A 22,436-nucleotide genomic window follows, 5' to 3' on the forward strand; every position below is an offset into this window, starting at 1 on the left:
GTTGGCAAGGAGAGGTGTCTCTCTGATGATGTTTTGCAGCTTTACTTTAGATCAGAAAATATGAGCATTATTCAATCGAGCGACAAAAGAGAAAGACTGAGAGAGAAAGATGTACAGTAAGGGGCATTTCGTTTGGCAGTGTTTTGGAAATAAAACCACAAAGTCGCTTTACGACGTGACCTTTCCATCCACACTGCCCTAATCGACGCAGAAACGAGGCGTCGGGGGGGGGGGGGGGGGGGGATGGAGAAAGGGTCTGTAGTATTTGCGTATAAAATATAATTTTACGACTCGTGCGCCTTCTTAAATAAGGCCATAAACATCTCGAATTCGACGGATTTGCCATCGCCTTCGTGTGGAACTGCTTGCACGATGTTCGGTCCCCTTCCCGCCTTACATCGTCCAACCGGATTAGAGTTTCGTTTTGTGGAAAGGTGCTTCGAAAGGTGGAAGGACAAGGAGTGCGCTGAATTTGAATAGAACTTCAGCGAAGAGAATATGACAGACAGAGAGAGAGGGAGCGAGAAGGAGAGAGTGAGGATGGTGGCGAAACAAACGCAGACAATTCATGGCGTGAGAACAATTCTTCCTACATTGTGCTGCTGGGCCGGGGTTAAGGTAGCAGCCACCCTCTTTCCACCTCGCTTCTCTCACTACCACCCAAGGCGTGGAGGTGCAAGATAAAGAAATCCAACAGCAGCATCGTTTTTTTTCACTCCCTTTCTATCTCTCTCTCGCGAAGTTCAAAGCGCAGCCTCTTCTTCCACCACACAATAACCGCGCATTCCGTGCCCCAGCACGTCGGCAATTTGTTGACGTTTAATGTCAGACGATTTGGAGTTCTTCTTGTTGCTACCTTCCCCAACTCCTATTCCTCCTGCCACTTCCCTCTGCACGTGGGGCTGCAGTTCAGAAATCAAATGGAATCATCACCGGCAGACAGCGGCACAGAAGTGGTTTTACAAAATCCAGTCCAACTCTCCGCAATGACGTCTGCTGTGGGAGGGTAGCATGGTTGGCTGTGGGATGGCGCAGGATGTAAAGGAATCAGGCCGCAAACTTTGTTCCCCGTGTGTCCGTCTCCGTCGTTCCCCTTCCCCGGAAATGGTTGTTGAATTCGTTTTCCTTTCGTTTCCACCGGCAAAAGCCTACCACCAGGAGCCTGAAACGCAGACACAGGCAGAATTGTGGAATTGTGTAGCCTCGATGAGGATGATGTTTCCGACAAGCAATTAAACAAATCTTCCTCCCCCACCCATTCCGCGGGGCACTCCCTGTGTAGAATTTAAATAAAAAAGAACAAAACAAAAAAGCGAAACCAAGCTTCTGCGCGATGACAGCGCGTGGATGTATTTTTGCAGCAAAACCAGCGTCTTTTCGGCTGTGGGGCTGTGTGTGAGTGTTGTGCTGACGAAGAAGCTATTGTGGATTATTTAAGCTCTTAAAGCTTACGGCAGTTTGAAAGCGCTTGCCTTTACCCCGTGTCCTGATGCCCCTTACCGATCACTTTTCTAAATTGTGGAGGGATGATTCCTATTTTCTCATTCCGGGGTTTAGGATTTTGATAGGCTCCTACCCCGATTGGGAGGGGCACGATTGCCCATCGTATGGTATTTTAGATGACGGCAGGGAAACAGAGCGAAAACGACAACAAAAAGTACGAACCTCCCAGGCGCGCTACACTGGGATTGAATTTTGGGAAGGAAATATAATGAACCGCCCGAGTACGACCGCCCTCCGGCAGCTGGCGCGAAGTAATGGCACCTAATCCCTTTTTCGCAGTAACAACTCCCACGGTGTGTTTCTATCCACCGAAAAGAAAAGGCAAAAGAAACAGTGGGTAGATTTGTAAATGGTCATAATTAGCGCTAAGCACCAATGGTCACTAAAAGGCACCAAAACAGTCCGGGAAGCCAGTGCTCCAGCAGTAGCAGCAGGTCTATAAAGGTCAGCCGTCTGTGCTTGCGCGCGGAGGCTTTTGATAATCCTGCAACACGCTTGATTTTGCTTGACGAAGGTTTTTGGGGCAGTCGGCAAGCAGCTTGCTTTGCGTTTTGGTTTGGAAAGGAAAACAAAACCTCCATTTGATTCATATTTGGATGTGGCAGTATCGTGGAAGAAGTGACGCCCTTGCACAAGGTACGCACGGAACGAAGCACCGTGCGTACAGGAAGGGAAGTATCAAATTGTGACTACTCATTTACTGTGGATTAACTGTGGGCTGTAGTGGTTGTAGTATTTTTTGGGACGCTCTTGTTGTTGTTGTTGTTGTTGTTGCATGCGAGCACGTGTACGTGGGATTAACTTCCAGCACGCAAACGCACCGCAGTAGCAGTCACTGGAATTGTTATTGATTTTCTTGCGATTTTACCACGATAAGCGTGGTGTAGCGTCAGGTAGGAGAGCAACAGAAAACTGCTGAAAGCCATGCTCTTTTTATACGGACGGACACACTCAAGTTTACAGCGTTTCGATTCGTGTAGGTCAAGGTCTAAAGGTTTGTGATTGGTGCGGGGTGGGATTTGAGGTGAGTTCTATTTTTAAAAGCAAACCAACATGTATGGGCATGGGTCGGCATCATTTGGCAATGAAGCGGTGAAGCGTTGTTTTGCATACTGATTGGATGGTAATTAACTTAGTATAGAGACTCTAAGAGCTCTGAAGTTTCTATAATCATGAAAACAACAACAAGAATTAAGTTACTAACCTATTATGTTTACTAACTTAAGGACCTGGGTTTTGCTTTTTTACTTTTATAGTTTTAAAAAAGGGCTGTTAACATGAACATTATAAAACATATAAACTATTTATAGATCGGGCCGTCGGATTTATCTCAAGATTAATATTTCTTAAAACAAATAATCTTCTCAAAAAACATTGAAATAATCTGATGGGATAGAGAAAACGTCACATAAAACGTACAGATTAATTTTGTTCAAACTATCATTAGACTCATTTTTACGCCATCCTATAGAGTTTGAGATCGGATCTTGTTGCAAACACATGAGTATTAAAGAGTATTGCACGATATGAAATGACATCAAACCCAGAATTGGTATTGTCCTACATTGACCGCATATGTGTAAGTGGAAGAACAATGAAAGATTCGCGAATGAATAATATAAGAATGAAGACGATTAAGCTTTGTATGATAATCGGATTATATATTATTCTTCTGTTACTTACAAAGCTTTTGTTTACTGACAACACCCCTGGAATCATTTCTGAGAACCCTTACCGTTGGACACACTTCCTAAGACTCTGAAATTTCCACAGATTTTTATTGATGTCGCGTTTTTGATTTGCGTTCCAAAAAGGGGGTTTGGGTTCAATCTTCTTGCCTAAATCACCGTTTTTGTTCATCGAGCAGTACTATGAGGGTAGTCAAACACATCTAATCTTTTTGACGCGTACTAAAACTGAACTACTTAGATGTTCATAATAGTCAATAGAAGTGTGATAAGCCTCAGCTAAGGTTGTTTGATAACGAAAATAACAATGTCACAACCAGGGTATTAAGTGTAAATAACAAAAACAAACAACTTATTTATTCTGGAGAGAAAGAATGTTACTTTAAAGAGACCTTTGTAGGAATCTTTCTAGATGATCTTGATATTTCCACTTGCTTCCCAAATGCAGATCTTGAGTGAATAAGGAGTAAAACCACCTAAGTAAACCGGAGGTACTAGAAAGCCTAGAACAAGAACTGTAGTAACTTTGGCATATGGAGGATTTGAATTTCCTACTGGTCAGCAGATCAGCGATACAAAGTAGCTGTAGTGTCTGAGGAGTAATTAAAAGCGGCACAAGACCAGTCCTGCCTTTGTTTGCTACATACATTATTGAGCTTTTGTGGCTCTGGTCGAAGAGGTCAAAAATTGTTCCATTTCACTTGACTAATTGAATTCATTGAGCTGGATTAATAATTGAATACTTGTCGATCGGCTTTCCACCACAGCGATCCGATGAAGTGATTTTCAACGCTTTAACGTTTTATTTTTTATGAAACATGATACGTTGATTGTTGCGCCGCTGTCTACTGACCACAGGCTCCTGTTTCCTGTCCCTCCGGTGTGCAATTGACAAATCTCTCCGTCTCCCCTACGCCCCATTGTGTAGTTCACAGATATATCTAGAAGCTGGAGCATAACGACGTGACACCGGATACGATAACGGTCAATGGTAAATTGATTGAAAGTAAACGAGGCGTAAAGCACCGATCATCGAGACAAGCGTGCCCCTCCGGCACATACATACACACACACACACACACACACACACATGGTACACGCATTGCATGCAGTGATTCTCGAGCCTTCTCGGGAATTTATGGTTCCTGGAACGGCTGCCTTCGTCCGGTGTGGTGGGTTAGAGTTTTATTTTGTAGCCTTGAGCCTTGACCGCATGTATGCATATCGTATTAGTGGGTGTATGGGGCGTACGAATAATGTCAAACACCCACCCGCAGTGTTGTCGGGCTGGGCGCAGTTCGTGGGCGATGAAAGAAAAATTGTATCTCCTCGGCTCCAGTCGCCACCCCCACCAACTTCCCACTTCCCTTTCACAGGACAAGGCCAGACGTCGTCATGGGCGTTCGCCACAGCGGCGTCGGGTGCGTATTATCGGTGAAGTCATGCATGCACGTGTGAAATATCATCACCGTAAGAGATTGCGAGGAGTCGTCCGATGCATATAAATCGCCCGGGTCTGTGTGTGTGTAGTGTGCTTTTTTTCTTTCCTCTACTCCGTACAACAGTATCCACTGTGAGGAAAAGGTTCCATTTCCTTCTCCTGCCCACCCCATTCAAGCTCGAGTTGCAGTACATAGTGCAGTGTGTGCAGGGGGATGCTTTATCAAATTTGCTCCACTCAAGAGCTCCGAGCTCCTGGGGAGGGCTCGTGGAGGGTCACATTCGCCATTGTTCCCCACTGACGGTGCATTAGCCGAACGTTATTAGCCGTAAATCGCTGGCACTTTTCCTCCGCGTTGTCCCGGCCGGGCGGTGATGCATGCGGTGGTGGTACATGCACCTAGTGAAAAGCGAATCCAGTCGCGCCGCCGGGCAGCAAAAAAAAAAGAGTGCCGGGAGGAACCGTGAAACGGTGCTGGCATGATTTAATGAAACATTTCCGCCGTTTTATGATGGCAATTTGCTCGAGTTTCACTCGCCTCGAGTGTATGTAGGGCACGAGGAAGTTCGTCGTCCAGCGTTTTCGAGTAGAGGGTACGAAATTCGATGTCCTGCCGAAGCGCGGGGGAGAGAGTGTGCCGATCATTTATGCACCTGCCATGTTGTTGCGCGCGCGATACTTTCAGGTCATTAGGTGAGTAGGGGAATGGGTGAATGATACATTTCGAAAAAGGTGCACCATCGTGCGATGGAGGCTAGGATCGAGTGTGGCGTGTATGGTGGTGCTGGTGCAGTGCTGCAAAGTAAATGATCGCTTCCTTTGAACGTTTATCGGCGGGGTTGCGACGTGGTGCATCGGTGAAATCAATATTGAAGATTTACTGGCCTTCTACTTTCAGGATACTATTGACAGAAAATAAATCGATGTCGTACGCGGTGGGGATGCATTGAAAAAAGTCGTTTGCAAAGTGGATAAGCAGCAGGCGGGGGGTGATACATAAATTGTGTATTGAAAATTGGAGCCGCATTTGTGGTAGTCTCGATCGAAGTGTGGTTTTTGCTAAACGATAATTATGTGCAGTACCTGACCGGAGTGTATAATTTATTTAAAACAATTGTAATCTATAATTAGTAGATCTGAACAACAAAAATATGCAAACAATTATCAAGCTTATTGATTCAAAAGTACTAATAGCTCAAGTGAAATAGATTAGGTAGCCTCTACGCATCATAGAAACGTTATCAGTTTGCGTGTCTCCTGGATCCGTCTGTTAAGATTCTCCTCATTATTACCGGGTATTCTATTTTTTTTTATTAAAAAGGTTTTTATTTCCTCAATTGATATTTTCGACCACGAATAATCGGGAATTCGAGCAAATTCTCTTAAACTGGAGCCTTAAACTTCCCTTAAACTGCATCAGTTTAAGGGAATTTAGAAAAAAGGCTTTTAAAATCAACTGTGAGTCGACCTTTTCGTTGTTTTCTTCTAGATTCGCTTGGAAATGATGTTTCCTATCGTTATGGTTGGTCATGTTTCCATTTTATATTTTATAAAATAACGTCACACAAAATTCGCTTTTGTTTTTCATAAAAAATCAAAGCTACCAATGTAAAATGAGCTCGACGCCATCGTCAATCGATAGAAGAAAGTTTAATTTACGAACTCACCAAATCTTGGCGTTTTCAACTCACTTGATCACACACAAATCCACAATTTCAGGCGCATCGAGTACTAATCGAGCAGATATGGGAAAACAATTTCGAGCAAATGTCACTTGGGTCATTTCATATCATTCCGGAAATTTTATTAAGAACGTTTTGGCCCCAATAAGTGTGTAGAAAATTCATTAAATTTAGAACACATTAGAACACAATATCCATTAAAGATCAAATCCTGCAAGAGCATGCCGTTGAGCTATGTATTTGCAGATGATATCTGTGAATCATCGCCTTACTTTTGAAGGAGAATTATCATATTTAACAGCTGAATTAAAGTTCAATATTTTCATTCTATTGTGCACTCAAAAAACCCAACAAAATATTCATTTTATGGTGATTAGAGATTCCAACAAAGAGCATTCTTTAACCATCAATGTCTCTGCAAGCTACTGCCAAAGCATAGATTACTCACAAGTTTTTCTCCAACCAGATTATAAAAAATCACAAAGAGTAGAAATAAAGCAGAAATCAAATCATGCCAGTGTCACAAACGATAAGTTCCGTGCAGTTGGTTGGTTCACTTTATCGCCGTTCAATATTATTCGTCAAGCTTCTGCAATGAGACCGTCAGCGTCCGCGCCCCCTCCCCCCCCCCCCTACACTGGGCGGGTAAGGAAATGCGAAACAAATGATAAGAAAATTTAAAATTCAAATTTAAATTTAACCATGAAATGAGTTCGGCCAAGCCCTGCGGGAAAGGGCTCCGGCAGAACGAAGGGTCAGCGAAACGAACTCGCAGTGTGACTGACGCGGGTAAGAAAGAATCGTGGGAGAGAGAAAGCATTGGTCACATCATGCACCACCCACACTGTCTAGCCTGCTCGGTCGGTCATTATTCTTGCAGGGGCGAAAATTTTATTTGCAGTTTAATTTTCTTCGTGCGCGTCTTTCGCATTTGTTTCGTTGATAATGCGGTTCCCACCCCGGTCGAGAAACACTTTTCACACGAGGGAGGAGGTTTGTGTTTAGTGAAAAAATTAAATAAAATAAAAAGAACACAACTGTTTTCGGACCGTCGGGTGCACCACTTCGAGCAGAATGATTATGTTGATGGCGATAATGATGACGTGGGGTGAATATTTGTGTTTTTATAATTTTTAGTCAGCGATCCAAATTTCGGAATAATCGGAACGAGTGAGTCGGTTGGTGGTTGGGTACGAATTTCGCACGAAATAAAAAGAGTGTGAAATGAGAACCGACAAATTTGCACCAACATCCAGTTTACTACGTGACTAAAATATGATATGTTTGGGAAATAACCCCAACTTTGATGATATCGTTTGAGGGTGTGCGCATTATGTTTTGTGTGAGAAATAACGAAAATGGTCTTACACGGTCTTGTTTCGCACGCTGAGTGAACAAGATGAGTGCTCTTGCGCGATACTGACCTTTACAGGGTTTCAAGGGATGTGCTGAACCCTTTCATTGATTTCGGAATACATAAATTGGATGAATCTTCAGATTTATATGACAATACCCCTTATCACATGTGTAGTTTTGTCTTAAAACCGTATATGATACGAGCAACTATTGAAAATTGTATAAATTGAGCAATTAAATTTGATTATTAAATGCATTTCTGGAGAAAACTTTTAAACAATAAGCAGAGCGTGTAGTGTGTTGTAACAGTGATTTGTTTAAACCAAAACAGTTCCATTCAACAAGTCTTATAATGAAATTACATATAGCATAAAGGCACTTGAAAACTATTGCCATATGGAAAGATCTTCCACTTCCAGTTATTTATATGATGTCACGTGTCAATCCTTTCTCCAGCAGTCCAAGTCTTGTACAGTTTTGTGAATAACTGTATACACACACACACACAACCCACACACAAACCCACCTAAGGGTTGGATTTAGCTTGCGTGTCATCACGTCAACCAGGCGCCTCCATTGGGATGGAATTTAATTTCAGGTTTTAAAGCACCCGAGACAGATTTGCGTTGAATCGTGCAAACGAACCGACTTGCAGCATGCAGACGGCACAGCGCAATGCAGCCCCTTAAGCTTGCTTGTACAACTGTGCCCCCCCCCACCACTCCCAACGCGTGTACGTAAGTGCAGATGATGCTGCCGGGGTGTGCTCCCTTTCTCTTTATCGCTCGTCCTTCCGGGTCGAGACCTCTTACCTAGAAAACGGAATGGAGCTTATTTTTCTGTGTGTGTGTTTTTTTGTGTGTGTGTGTGCATGTGTTGTAGCTTGCGTTCTCTCTGTGCTGTGTATCGTTTCGCATGAGAAGTTTTACATGACATGCACGGTAAATCCCCAAATGTCACCTCGGGTAATATGGAAGCTGGGGAGGTGGTGGTGGTGCGAAACGGGGGGGAGGCATGTATCACGAAGGCAACACTTCCTTACATCACCGCCTAGAATGGATGTACGATGCGATGCGATTGGATGCAATCCATGTGCTGTCACGTACCAGAAGACACACACACACGCTCGGGGTCTCACCCTGCGGCACGATTTTGCTCTCACCTCCGTGACGGCTTTTATGGCGCACCCTGGAGCACGGTCGTCCCAACGTCCGAACCATGACCATGGACACAGTACGTACGCGGGCGCATCTGGGCGATGCACGTGTGGGAAAGCCTGCCACTTCTTTAACCCCATTTTTCCCCAGTGCTTTTTTTTTCGCGCCATCGTGTTACGCGTTCGTTACGCAAGAGAATCGTTTGTGCGTGAAGCACGCAAACAAGCAAAAGCAGGAAAGGCAGGGGAAGGAGAGAAAGAGGGGCAGAGATAAGGTGTGAACCCACTTGCAACGTGTGTTGGAAGTTTAATAAATGTAAGCTTTGGTGTGCACTGTGCAACCTTCCGAGGTTGGCTGCACTGTCGGGCTTTAGGGGTCACGGCGATTACATTCCACTCCATGTGTGCTATTTGAAATAGCTTATTGAAAGTTTTGACTCCATAACGTTGTTTAAATTTTAGTATATTTCCGTCGCGAAATGTTTAAATTAAACTTTATTAAAATATTAAAAAAAAATCATGCCATCAACTTAAGCTCAAATTCGGCTTAATCTTAACCAATGCTCGTCCCTGAGGCATACACATCCTTTTTCCACATTTATGTTTCTTTTTCTTTATGTCCCCCACCGCATGACGACCGTAAAAGCACACTGCGCACACATTTTACAAATCGATGTTTGCTTTCAACGTCACCGTTCCCAATCAAACCCAACACACACGGCGTCCACCGTCGCACGTACGAATCGCTGAGTGATGGATGAAAAATAAATCACTAACAGTGAACGTTTTCCCGTGTGGCTGCTGGCTGTGGTGCTGCTCGGTGCAAAGGAAAAGCATACCCCAAAAACCCCTTCTCCCCTCCCCCCCTCCCCATTCGACGGGACAAGCTAGCTGCAGCTCAGGATCAAGCTGCTAAAAATGTTGCTACTTTGCAAAGCTTCAAACGTTTCGATCGTGTTTTTTTTTGGTCGGTGCTTTGTAGAGCAGAAAGAAAGAGCGGGACAGAGTGAGTGGCAAATGGTGGTGGCAGATCCTGGGGCGGTATGAAAGGGGTAAAATAAATTATACGACACAAATCCCCCGAGAAGCATTAGACGTCATTTAAAACCTAAATGGAGCATAAATCTCGCCGGCTGCACACAGTTTCGATTTCGTTTGTAAAAAGCTCCCCCGAGAGGGAAGGGGGCGTTTTTCTTGCGCTTACTCTCACTCTATCTCTCTCTCTCTCTTTATCGTGTGCCCATGAAATTTCTCTCTCTCTTGCGAGGGTGTGGAGGGATGCCCTTTCTCCCCAGATCACCAGGCGGCTTGGGAAGTAAAATCCGTCGAACTCTCAACCGACGAAGGATTTGTGTTTGAATTGAAACATTTGGATGGTGGGATTGTTTGGTAAAAAAAAGGTGAGAGAGAAGAAAAGCTCTGAATAAATTTACATCGACGGGAAACGCTGGGTGTTAAAGGCAGTCAGAGAGAAAGAGAAAAAAACGGAGCGAGAAAAGACACATTAACGGGTTAGTCTACGCGACCGTAAATGCAACGTGTTTCAAGGCAAACGATTTTATGTTGTAAAATGGCACAGTAACAGCAAAAAAAAACTCCCCCCACAGTCACGATTTGCATCGCGAACCACGAACGACCCGCTCGTTTTGATGGATGCTCCAAATTACGGCCATCTTTCCGTTCATTGATTGCGCGTGTGCTGCGGAGCGTATAATCTTTTACGCCACATAACGATTCCACCTTCCGATGCGTGTATGAGGGCGTGCGCTCTTGGCGCACCACGTTGCGCCTCATTTTTGCACGCCACGGCACGGCTAAAGAGAAGCTATTTTATGATTTAATTGCTCCCACCGGGATGGATGCAGCGCAACATTGGTGCTTAAATGGGACTCATTTAGCTGTACTGTAATGGACTTTGCTGTGTGCAGGTGGCGGCAGTCTGGTGGGAATGGGAGTGTGTTCAGCTTCGCCGAGCTAATGTGTCCCCCCCCCCTCCCGGGTGGTGTGGGTGGAAATGTATTTCAACTCGTTAAAGCTTTATTTGCCCAACGAATTGAATGCACAAGAAGCGGTGTAAAAATTCTGGGGGGACGGTTTATCTTTCAACCAGTGGTAGTTACAATTGTCAGAATCATTTTCTGTACACCAGGGATGTGTGACGAGCAAATATGGCTGATTTGGTAAAGACGAGAATCATTAAGGACATAATGTCTTTGGATATGTTTTTTTTTTATAAATTGCCTGTTGGAAGAAATTCTAAAAAGTGGTATAATTATTACCGAAATTATCATTATTTTTTCGATTATTAAATAAACGTTTTTTTAATAATGGGGCCTTTTCCGTTTTAAGTTCGTAGGCTGAAATTTCAGCTTGTCAGCTGTTTGCAGCCTGTTTGCATTGTATAGCAGTTTTCGAGCAGTATTCTAACAATATGCAGGTGGGCTTATCCCAAGGTGTAAGAATTTCGAAGAATATTTTGTATCGCTTCTGTTTCTGAATGAAGATTTTAAGAGTGTTTTGTGTATTGAAGCCTCCAGAAAGCTTGTTTGAGCAAAAGTTTTCACCCGTGCCGTCAAAAAGTGATGTTCAAATTTGGTTATAAAAAACATGATATGGGACCACCTGGACTACATACACTTTGATTCTATATTCAATCATCTGATCTCTTTAATGCACCTTGGGATAAATGTAATCACCACCTTGTTTTGCCATTTTTCGAGCAGGTACTCGAATCTAATTCTAGCTTTGAGGCTAGAATAATCGAGACTGAAAATTGCAGGCTAGTTTTATGTGTGGTTTTGTATGGAGTGTGTACATGATTTCAGCCTCCAACTGTCAAACTCCATACAAAAAGCTGACTAGAATCGTGAACGACCCCTTAGACAGTTTTGTTGATTCACAAATATAAAAGTCATCTACGTTCTTTTAAAAATGTCGTTAGAACGTATTTTGAAAAAGCAAAACTAGATTAAAACGGCATAAGTTTGGTGGCTGACACAAACTTTAGAGTTCACAAGAAATTGTTTTTCTTCTTCTACAAATCAACCATCAGTTGAAAAGAAGACAAAAACAAACTCAGTTTTTACTTATAATTTTATTTTGCCTGGCCCGCATATCGCTCTTTCAGCTCCACCCAATCAGGAGTAAATCATTTCTAAGGACAGCCATAAATATTGCTCAGAATCTGCGCTGACAATCTTGAACCTGAGCAACACAGCTTCGGCCAGCTACTCCACACACCGCCTGGTAAGAGAATTATCTTAACGCTTCCACTCTCTCTATCTCTCGTTTTCTACCTCGTTCTGGCAGCCGCGCGCTATCTGTTGCATAACGAAACTGTTTCGCTTTATTGGTTTTTAATTTATTTCTTCCAAAAGCACACTGGTGCCGGAGTCAGCAGAATCGTTGTGTACGGTAGAACCACGCCCGAACGAACAGCCCCCTAGCCGTCCCATGGGTTAAGAGGGAACTTTTCCCCCAGTTTGCCACTGCATGCTACTACTGCAGGACGTTCACCCATCCGGATAGTTGTAATAATTTTCTGATAACGGAGCAGACGCAGCAGAAAGTTTTTCTTGTTGCTCTCGTCGAGAAAACACCCGCTTACACAACCCACGCATACAGCCAAATCGTGGGCGAGAAGAGCCACCGTCAGCGGTTGTTGCGGGTGGCAATCGTTAGCAATCGGCAAATCTCTCTACGCGACCGAAGCAGCCACAGCAAAGCGGGCAACACTAACAAGCAATATTCCAGCTTCCTTCCATGCGTACAATGGTGCGTTTTTTTCCTTCTATACACATAGGAACAATAAGGGTAAGGGTCTGAAAAAAAGAACACATGATGAACTATCGGAAATAAGGAAAACAACGGTTGACAGAGAGCGGGGTTCCATCGTAACCGGATGCTATCATCTTGACCTCTCTTTGATCCGGAAATTTCGCCTACGTCTTCGAGCGGATTGTCCTGGTCCTCGCGTATTTTGTAGCTTTTCTGCCTCCGTTTCGTGCGTGTGTGTGTTTGAGTGTACACAGTGCTTGCATAGTAGTGGTATTATCACAAACAAAAAAGATGATCGCATATAATTTAGAGCTCCGCTTTACCGATTTCACTGCAGTGGTGAGAGGACATAGAAACAGTTTGAATAAACAGTATGTTTGACAAAGTTTCCCACGATTGTCTCTAACCCGTTTCGCTAACAATGTTCTTCTGATCAAAGAGAACGCTACATCAAAGAAAACCCAGATTACCCTTTTAGCAAGATCGAACAATAACAGGTCGGAGAAAAAAGAAGGAAACTGTTTTTCTACTTTCGAACGCAAACGATAGAGGCACATTGTACCCAATGTTTATATTGTTCGAATAAAATATCTGCCACAAATCTGACCAAACTCCGTTCGAGCACAAAAAACAAACTTTTCCAGGTAATCTTCACATTGGAATCGTGTTTTCACCTACGCTCCATTTTACCGATGCATGTCATATAGAGCTGCTGGTGCTACCCGAAACGCTCATCCGTCCTTTCCTGTGCCACTGCTTCGCGTTCCGCGCTCGCACACATCCGAAAGGCAATACGAAATTTATCGACAGTGACAAGCGGCTGAATAAAATGCCATTCCCACGACGGAGCGAGGGAAAACGCTATCGGGCTTCGATAATGACTTGCCTAATGGGTCCCCCGACCAGGCAGCGGGTTGGCCCGGTGCCAGAACCGGTTGACCGGTGCCACGGGGTTTGCAATTTTGTGGCACCAGGTAGACTCGGTCAGCCACGGAAGCAGCAAGTTGTGGCCGAAAGGAGAGATAAATGAGTTTCGGAGCAGGATGGTGATGGGAAGGGGAGGCAAAGGATCGGGTGTGTTGGTGGTTGCGCATACCTTTGGAGACGCTACCGGTGTCTGAGAAAATTGCTGGCCGAATGGGCCCCGTGGAGGAGTGCTTTCGTTCGGGGCAGTTCATTATGTGCATTGGACGATTGATCGAATTTTGCGAACAGCGTAATAATTCATTGTAATAAAGTGAGGTCAATTAATAATGATATATAAATTTAAACGACATTGTACGTATAATGCACATTATTTTAAGATTTTTAAATGATTAATACCCATTTAAACCGATTTGCTAAAATAAATAAAATAGCTTATATAAGGAAAATATCGAAATAATTCCAAAAAGTTTCTGCAAAAAAGTGATCTAAAATGCACTGTGGCTTGGAAACCTTTCCAGCACCTAATAAAACCAAGCAATAATGCTAATTTTCCAATCCTGCCATGCTTCACTTCCCGCACAATCGTTCACTTCCGTACACACACACCTCCCGCATCCACATTCCCGACCAGCGAAACGGATGCTTTTCATCAGCAAAAGGTGCAATCAAGAGACACACAGACAATGGACCTGTGTGCGAGGATGTTGCACGCGGAGCGGAGGGTGGGCAACGGAACGATTGAACAAGATTTCAATTTCAAAACTGTCGAGAGCTCGAAACGAATAGCAGTCCAGCGGCGGCGAGCGTACACGTCAAAACTCCATCACCTCGAGGGAACGCCGCCATCACAACGTGATGGCACCTTCTTGATGTTCCCCGCCTTATAACTCCCTCCACTTCAATTGATTGTGTTTGAAGAAGGGAAACGATGAAGAAGAGAGAGAGCGAGAGAGAGACAAAAAACAGGCAAATCAAATCCAGTGAGGTGAGGGCAAAGGCCACTTTGGCAAATCGATCATATCGCCATCGGTGGTGCTGCTGTTCCTTTAGCCGCATACATGCGCCATTTTTTTGTTGTTGCCGGATGATGTCCTCCGGTAGAGGGTACACAACGGAGAAGAGCAACGGGTGGAGACGGAATATCCTTCCGCTTTTGCTCAATATGGTGAATGGCGTTGATAAAGAGTTTTCCATGAATATTTTACAACAGCGCTACTGGGCGCCTCCATCGGGCCCGCGCACATCCTTTCGCGGAAGGGGGATTGAAGCGCAATGTAACAAGCGGAACTGATCTGTGCGAGAGGAAGGGGGGGGGGGTAACTTTGCCTGCCCCGAGCATATCTTTGGGGGGCGAAAGCAAACATATTGAATGTTGTTGTTAGATTGGTTTCTTTCGTTTTTTTTTTTGCTTGGTTGCTTTTGCTTTACTTCCCACTAACCTTGTCTGTCTTCGTCATCAAGCATCGACGGTGTGTTACAAAATGTGCAAAACAGCCCGTGCTAAAATGTGTTTTGCTGCGAACGCTTGCTGTTAGCGTTGTTGCTTTGAATTTGTGTCTGGGCGATGTTTGTATCGTGCGGAGAGATCCTCCCCTGATGTGCAAAGATTCACCTTTCCAGTCACAAGAGTCTTTCCAACCCGTGAAGCGCGAGTTTCGATTTTCAATCAAGAAAAGGATTAGCTTGTTCCAAATCACGAACACATTCGTGCGTCAACACCTTGAAGGTTGGTGTTGCCGCAGGGGGGGTTTTCCGTTCTTCACAATTTAAAGAACTATTAGTGTGATTGTGTAAGTGAAGTAGGCGAAAGCGGACGTTGCCAAGCACAGCAGAGCAGCGTAAAGTGGGGGCGGTATTGATTATTGAGCTGATTTGAATGAACAATGACGATTCGCACACCATCCGTTTAGCCGTGTATATCGTTCAAATCGGATGCTATTTCATTTTATTTCCTTTCGCACGAAATTGCACCATTGTTCTTCGGCTGTTCTTGCTTTGGTGCGCTTTCTTCTTTGCCGCCAGTGCTGGCCACGAGCCGGCTATCGGAATTCGATTCGGATCAATTTGGTGAAAGCAGCGGATGATCTTGGAATTTGAAAAAAAGGGAAAGGCATTCATTTCGGCCGGTATCGCCGGCTCGCTTGCTTGCTCGTCGATCGATAACGATGATAATATCGTTCGCAGCACGGCACGTGACTATTAGAAAGGTGTGCGAACGATGGAACTGTTGTATAGAATTTCACCTTTTCTTGTTAGACACGGGTGTACGCTGAGGTGGGTTTGAAACGGTGCAGAATTTTAGGGAAAGCTGAGGGACACTTTAAAAAGGGAAAGGGAAGAATGACGTACAATTTAAGGGGTGGTGTAAATAAACGTTTTTACTTAATTTTGTGAGAGTTACAACGCTCAACAACAAACCTGTACGGTGGTATGGTTTTTATTGCATTCTTTAAAAAATATAAAATTTACAATTTTATTACATTGCATTGCTTTAAAGGTGGGCTTGCTTGGCATTGCAAAACAAACAACGAAACACGAAAACAGCTCCGCCGCATAATTGGCTGTAACGACGTTTGGCTATGGGCATAATTCATTCTTTGAAGTCGAGAATTAAACCATTAAGAGTTTGTTATCTGTAAAATTCCCACCCATTCCCTTTTATTTGCCTAACGGCCGCTCTAATGACCTCGGCCAAACATTTGTGCCGTCCCGTTTTTGTTCCATTCGTTTATGACCGCTCCGACGCTGTGCGACGTGCTCACAAAATTATGAAAGCTCATCGTCCACGGGCCTCTTCTCCGCAAGCTCTCCTCCTTGTTCCTTGGACACAACCGGCGATACATCTCACCAGCAGACGAAGCGGTCCGGCCCGAGACGAACGCGCCGGGCCTAACGACAAAATAAACGTTTACATTATCTCTGGTGGGCGCGTGCCTAACATTAATGGTTTACCTTCGGGTTGCGTTCAAGCTCTCCTACCTCTCCCTCCTCGGGGGAATTAGATTTACTGGAATTAGACAGTAATTTCACTGCTGCAGGTGACGCTTGCCTGGCGGCTCTTATTTGCATAAATTGACTTGCCCCGCCGGCCCCTGATGCGCTCTTCAAACCCTCCGTTTCTCAGCTACACGCTCCGGCACACTGGGCACACTGGGGCTTTTCCCCGGTTGAATCGCCCGCTGTCTCGGTAAATCATTCGACTGAGCAGTGTGGAAACGCACATCCAGCAGTCATATGTGAGTGTGCGTGTGTCGGATATTCCCATCGTTTGATGTGGCCGTTCAGCTGTGAAGCCACGCGGTGTTCATATACAAACGCAAATGTTTCGTATTTCGCTGCCGGCAATGGGTGGGGCAGGTGGTGGAAGATCTTTAAATCATCGTTAACATAACAATTACGCCGAACCTCGAAGTGTGGTGTTGAGTTCCGCTTGGGCGAGATGTTTTCATTCTGCATCACTTTCGCGCCACTGCCCTCTAGGTGTGTGTGTGCAGTGGGTAAGTGAAAACATTAAAATTGCTCTACAACCAACACTTGTACTGCCAAACGAGCGATGCTTCATAAAAACGTACACCAAACGTTAAAAAGGAAGCTAATTAAATTGTATACTACCGTGCAATGAAGCTGGATGCGTATAATTATTGCTAACTTGTTCATAATCACTTGAAATTGTGACAGTGTTTGGTCAGTGAAGGATCATGAGTCTGAAAACTGAAAGATGAGTTATTCGTACCTAGGAACGTTTTCCTTAGAGGGAGAATTAAAGAGACAGTATTAATGAGTCAACGTTTAAAAAATCAACTTTTCTTAAGGACCCTGCAAAACATGATAAAAGCTTTAGTATTCGAAGCCCTTTTTGTAGATCAATGCTTAAGCTGATGTGTAAATAATACATTCACCGAAACAGCCACCGTATGAAGCTCAGTTCTGTCTCGAACGGCGTCTAACGACTACGACAAATAATGGAAGCTTTGCATGCATATCCATTTCATAATCAGAACACTCATAACCACACGCCTGCAGGGATTTTGTAATACCCGCAAGCTACTGAGCGGACCAATATGCGATGCATAATTAAACAAGAGGATGGGCTGCGCGGAGGATCAAACAGCTGCAAAAGGTACGACCGACGTGTAACATCGCTTAATAATTCAATGTTCAGGGGGTAGCTTTAAAAAGATGACACTGTTTTGTCCTTTCGGGCTATCTCGAAACAGTGCAAGAGAGTGAAAATTGTTAATCATTCAATTAGCTTTATCGTAGGACGATGGGTAAATTAAAAATAAATTTTCAATTATATCTCTTGTGTTAACGTTTTGGTTTTGATATCAGAGAAATCAATTGAAAGAGTGCTTTATTTTTATTTATATCCTTTGTGTCGTGAAAAATAAAATGAGGGCCAGCTCCAAATTTCGGCAGCATTCGGCATGTTTTTATTGAATTTCTTCAAATCCAGTCCCTGGCATTACCACTTTTTAATTTTATATGATTTCCATTATGTACTAGAATCAATTAAAAATGTAACTGACCCTTAGTAGGCCCTGATGCCACAGTAAATATATACCTTCTGTCGGTCAGTTCACCACCAGATGCGTTCTTTTAGCAGTGTTGCTAAAAACCGAGTTCAGCGTTATTTCTTCGATAATTCCTATGAATTGCGTCCAAGTAGAAATACATCGGAATCCAATGTGGAAGTAGTTATCAACGTGAAACCAACAGTGTCATAATGTGCTCTGAATTTCATTAAATCACGCATTTAATTCTGTCCAGAATTGAAAGCAAGATTTTTGTTTTTTTATTGTTGACAACCGAAGTAAATTGTTGTTAATTGTATAAAAATATGTTTTTAGACACTGATAAGAAAACAACGATATTTGAAGATTTATGTGACAAATGGCTTGATGGCCGTACGGGAAAGCCCGTCAATTCGCGTTCCCGTCACACAGTTCTTTGGTTATATGCATTTACGAGTACAAGAGCAAAACAGCACTCAAATCCCGTTGTTTTTAAGACCGTCGTTCTGTCGGTCTAGAAGGATTCCTTCACTCAGAATACGATGTTTGGAACTTTAAACAAGTTGAAAACTAAAAAGGCGTATTGTGAGTGTGGATTTGACAATTATAGACGAAATTTAGGGGCTGTCTGAAATTTGAATAAAAAAATTTCATAATTTGTAACATGAGCCCGAAACTGTCCAGAATATGAATCAACATATTGTTGTAATTTTATGATTTTTTGCAAAGTTGCTAATAAAATAATTCGAAACCTTTTTTTTTTCTCAAATGTAGAAAGTTTGCTTTAGTAAAGTGAGCAATACAGAGGTTTGACCGATTAAAATTGAATTAGTAAGAAAATAATACATGCCGAAAATGCCTTAAGCGTCCGTAATTCGAAGCAATCCGGTATGACGTTTTTATTTATACAAAACATAAAACTAAATACAGGTTTTCACATATTACCTGTTACATGTTTACATTTTTATTAGCATAAATTTGGTTTATCGAGTTTATTTATGAAATTTTATGTGAAATTTAATCTTTCAAACGATGTTTTGATACCAGAAAGCCCCAGACCTAGGTAAGCAGAGGCAGAGTCCGTAGCAAAATAAACACCATTTCTGGTGACAGAACTGACGTAGTAGTTATTTATGCAACACAAACGTGTTTGAAGATAGCTGCCGGCGAGCAAGACAAAACGCACCACAGCCAGCCGACACCCGTATGTGTATGTGTGTATGTGTATGTGTGCGCGCTCCGGGCGAAGTAAAACAAGAAGCTGCAACCAACAATGTTCATTTGCAAACAGAATGCAACGTTAGCCGAACAGCAACACAAAAAAGGACACAAATTGATGCTGATACTCCTGGAACAAAACAGCAAAATAAAAAAAAAAAGAACCAAACACAGACATATACACACAAAAAGCTCGTTTGCACAGCAACAAAAAGTCATGTCGCCGCTTTAAAACCATTCGCCTTTGTGTGCTTGCAGCCTGTGGCGAAAACACCAGCCAGTATAAGGACGGTGTACGCGTTTGCCTGGCTACAAGCACCATTACCACACCACCAGCCAGTGCACCGGTTTGTAAACACTGTGCGCTCTGGCGGATGGCGTCAGAAATCGTCACCACAGTTGCGAGCACTAGCGTAAACTAGCGGGCGATCTAGTTAGCAGAGCACACGCGTTAGTCACCCGTGCGGCCAGGTGAGAGTGGTAACTGGAGCTCTAAAACTTTTACCACCCAGCCCAGCGCATACGAGCGTAACGCAAAATATCGTTGATGCAGGCACACAGGCAGTTAAAAAAGTAAAAGAGTTCAACGATGACCAGAAGAAAAAAAAAGTATCAACCTAAATGGATTGGTGGGAAGAGTAAAAACCGGGGCGTAACAATAATTTGCTTCCCGAACTTTTTGGCAGCTTTGGAGCCACAGTTTTGCCATTTCGAAAGGATTTACAGTCGTAGTGTACCGGGGTTGGTATCGATAAATTTGTTGCGTGTTGGTCATTTACTTTTGCCAAGCCAGTTGGGTGCCAATTGAGGTGGTGGGGAGGGGGGGGGGGGGGGGTGTGGTTGATGTTATGTAAATCAGTCCTTTGTGTAAACTTTGTAACAGAATCAGATTTAGTCGGGGAATGTGTAAACATTTGTTGCAATGAAGAGAAATCATTTCCTTAATATTTTAAGAAGTTTTTAGTAAGAATATGATAGTGATGTTCTTTTCCATCTATTTTTTTATTTATTTGAGGGGTTTTAAAATAGAAACAGTTTTAATGGTTTATTGGTATGTTTTTCTCTGAAACATGTTGTATCGTTTATTGCATTAACGACAGTTGAAAAATCATAAAAAATATAAAAATAAGAAACTGTTAAAAAATGTTCTAAAATCATGTTTGTTTCACATGCTTATCTTATAAAAACCCGAAGAATAAACTTTTCTTATGCTTCGTAATTGAACAAAGGTAGGAACAAGTTTTCTTACTTTAAAGCCTCCCCTTACTTTGCTGAACAACGTTACTGTACACTCGCCTACCTATTTCCCTTAATTCAATCTTCAGCCTCCCTTGAAGCGTAAAGTTGAAATGGAAGGAAATGCGAAAGGACCGTTTGCAAAACCGGAATGTGTGTGTGTTTTTTTTTTGCAACTCCCCCCGGGGGACAAGATGCTATTTCCTGGCGAATCCTTTCGCAGCAAAAGCAGTACGGCAGTCCACGACAAAAGAGGGGTTCTGTGTTTCCGTCTGCCGCTCCGGCCGGGCTGCGAGCTTCCATTTTGCATATATTGATCATTCACCGCGGCTTACAAGGTTTGCCTGATGCGCTGAGCCAAAACAGGATTTACGGTGCTGCAGATCGTAATGCAATCAAATGGGTGGAAAAAGGGTGAAAGTCAATGATACAAACATACAAAAAAATAAACATCAAGCACCCCGCTCGCTTTCTTGCGTTTGCTTTTTCGATCTCCGTCTTCCATGGAAACACATTCTTTGCGCTCAACAACTATGAAGACAACTCAGCAAAAGGATGTAAAAATATCTTTCGCATACTGGGCAAACTGGGAAACGCGCAAAGCGGGAAAACGCGTACCGTACCTACTAACTGAGAGAGAGAGAGAGAGAAACCATTCCCATTCTGGAAAGTAACGCTTTGGGGCAGCAGCAATACGAACGGAACAGTAAAGTATTCGAAGCTGCTGCAAAATGCCCCCGAAGCCATAAAACGAGCAGATCGCTGAAAGGAGCGAAGAGGCAAAGGGTGTGATGAAAAATAAAGCCAAACAAAAAAAAAAAAAAGAAGCCCCCGAAGGTTGAAAAATGGACCAAGACAGCTTTTCTCGGTTACAGACCGCCTCAAGGCAACCCCGGGTCTTCCTTTTTCAACCAGCAAAGATGAACCACGCCACCACGCCACCACGCCATCTTCCCAACCCTGCCGTGTTGCACCTACGGGTGGGGGTAAGCTAATGTTCATTGCTACCCCATGTACCGGCGGTTCCGTTCGAAATGCAACTTTTGCTGCGAGCGGTATAGCGACAGCAGCGGCAGAACCGTTTCTGTTTTTGCGCGCTGGGTTCGTCCGTTCGAATGGCGGCGATGATGTAATCGTTTGAAATCCTCGCAGCAAAAGCCATCTCGGTGTGCCTTTCGGGCGCAGCGATGTGATACCTTCATTTCCCATTAGAGGATGTGAGATGCTGTGTACACATATCCTCCGGCAGCTGCTGCAGCTGCTGTTTTGGGGTTTGGTTTGGGAAAATTAAAGGGAGAACAAACGTCAACGTTGCTTTGAAAAGCAGCGCACTTGAAGAAATAAAACATTTTTCTGGTTTTGGGATTCCCTTTTTTGTAAATTACTTTTTTACCCTTTTTTTATAATAATCTAATTTCTTTTTCACATCTCCACCTGTGTTAGAATCAATATTCCGAACCAATAAACAGCGAACGTGAAGAGAGCTCAATCGGTGCAAACTTTTCCCGGCACTCCAACGGATTTCCCTTTTATCTCGTAACTTTTGCTTACAGAAAAGAAAAAAATAAGAGCCAGAAATTCCTGTACCCAGGAGAGAAAGAGAGAAAAGAACGCACCGCACAAAACTTCGCGGGAATGAATTGGGCTGAGGGCTAAAGTGCCCAGCGTGGGCCCGTTGTCGATCGATAAACGGCATTGATATTCCGATGGCACCAGTTTTTTCTCCGAAACTCCAACACCACCACCTACCAACACGATGGTGATGGAAGCATTTATTAAAACTTTTACCGATAATGAGAAAACGGCCTTTCCCCAACATTTCATACCCTCCTCTTCCCGGAACCACTCACCCCCCTCCCCCCCTTCCTGTCGACCGAGTAACAGATCGTACGTAACCATCAATTGGCTTTTGTTCTCATTTCTCTTTGCACGATTTTA

The 22,436-nt window shown here is 43.6% G+C and overlaps 1 long non-coding RNA gene across 1 annotated transcript; it reads left to right on the forward strand.

Moving 5' to 3' along the window:
- Positions 1-11,859: 11,859 nt before the first annotated feature.
- On the forward strand, positions 11,860-12,994 carry LOC125907430 (uncharacterized). Its single transcript, XR_007452634.1, has 2 exons — positions 11,860-12,072; positions 12,204-12,994. It is a non-coding gene; the product is annotated as an uncharacterized LOC125907430 (long non-coding RNA).
- The last annotated feature ends 9,442 nt before the right edge of the window (positions 12,995-22,436 follow it).

Source organism: Anopheles coluzzii, chromosome 3 (genome assembly GCF_943734685.1).
Source record: "Anopheles coluzzii chromosome 3, AcolN3, whole genome shotgun sequence".
Classification (NCBI taxonomy): domain Eukaryota; kingdom Metazoa; phylum Arthropoda; class Insecta; order Diptera; family Culicidae; genus Anopheles; species Anopheles coluzzii.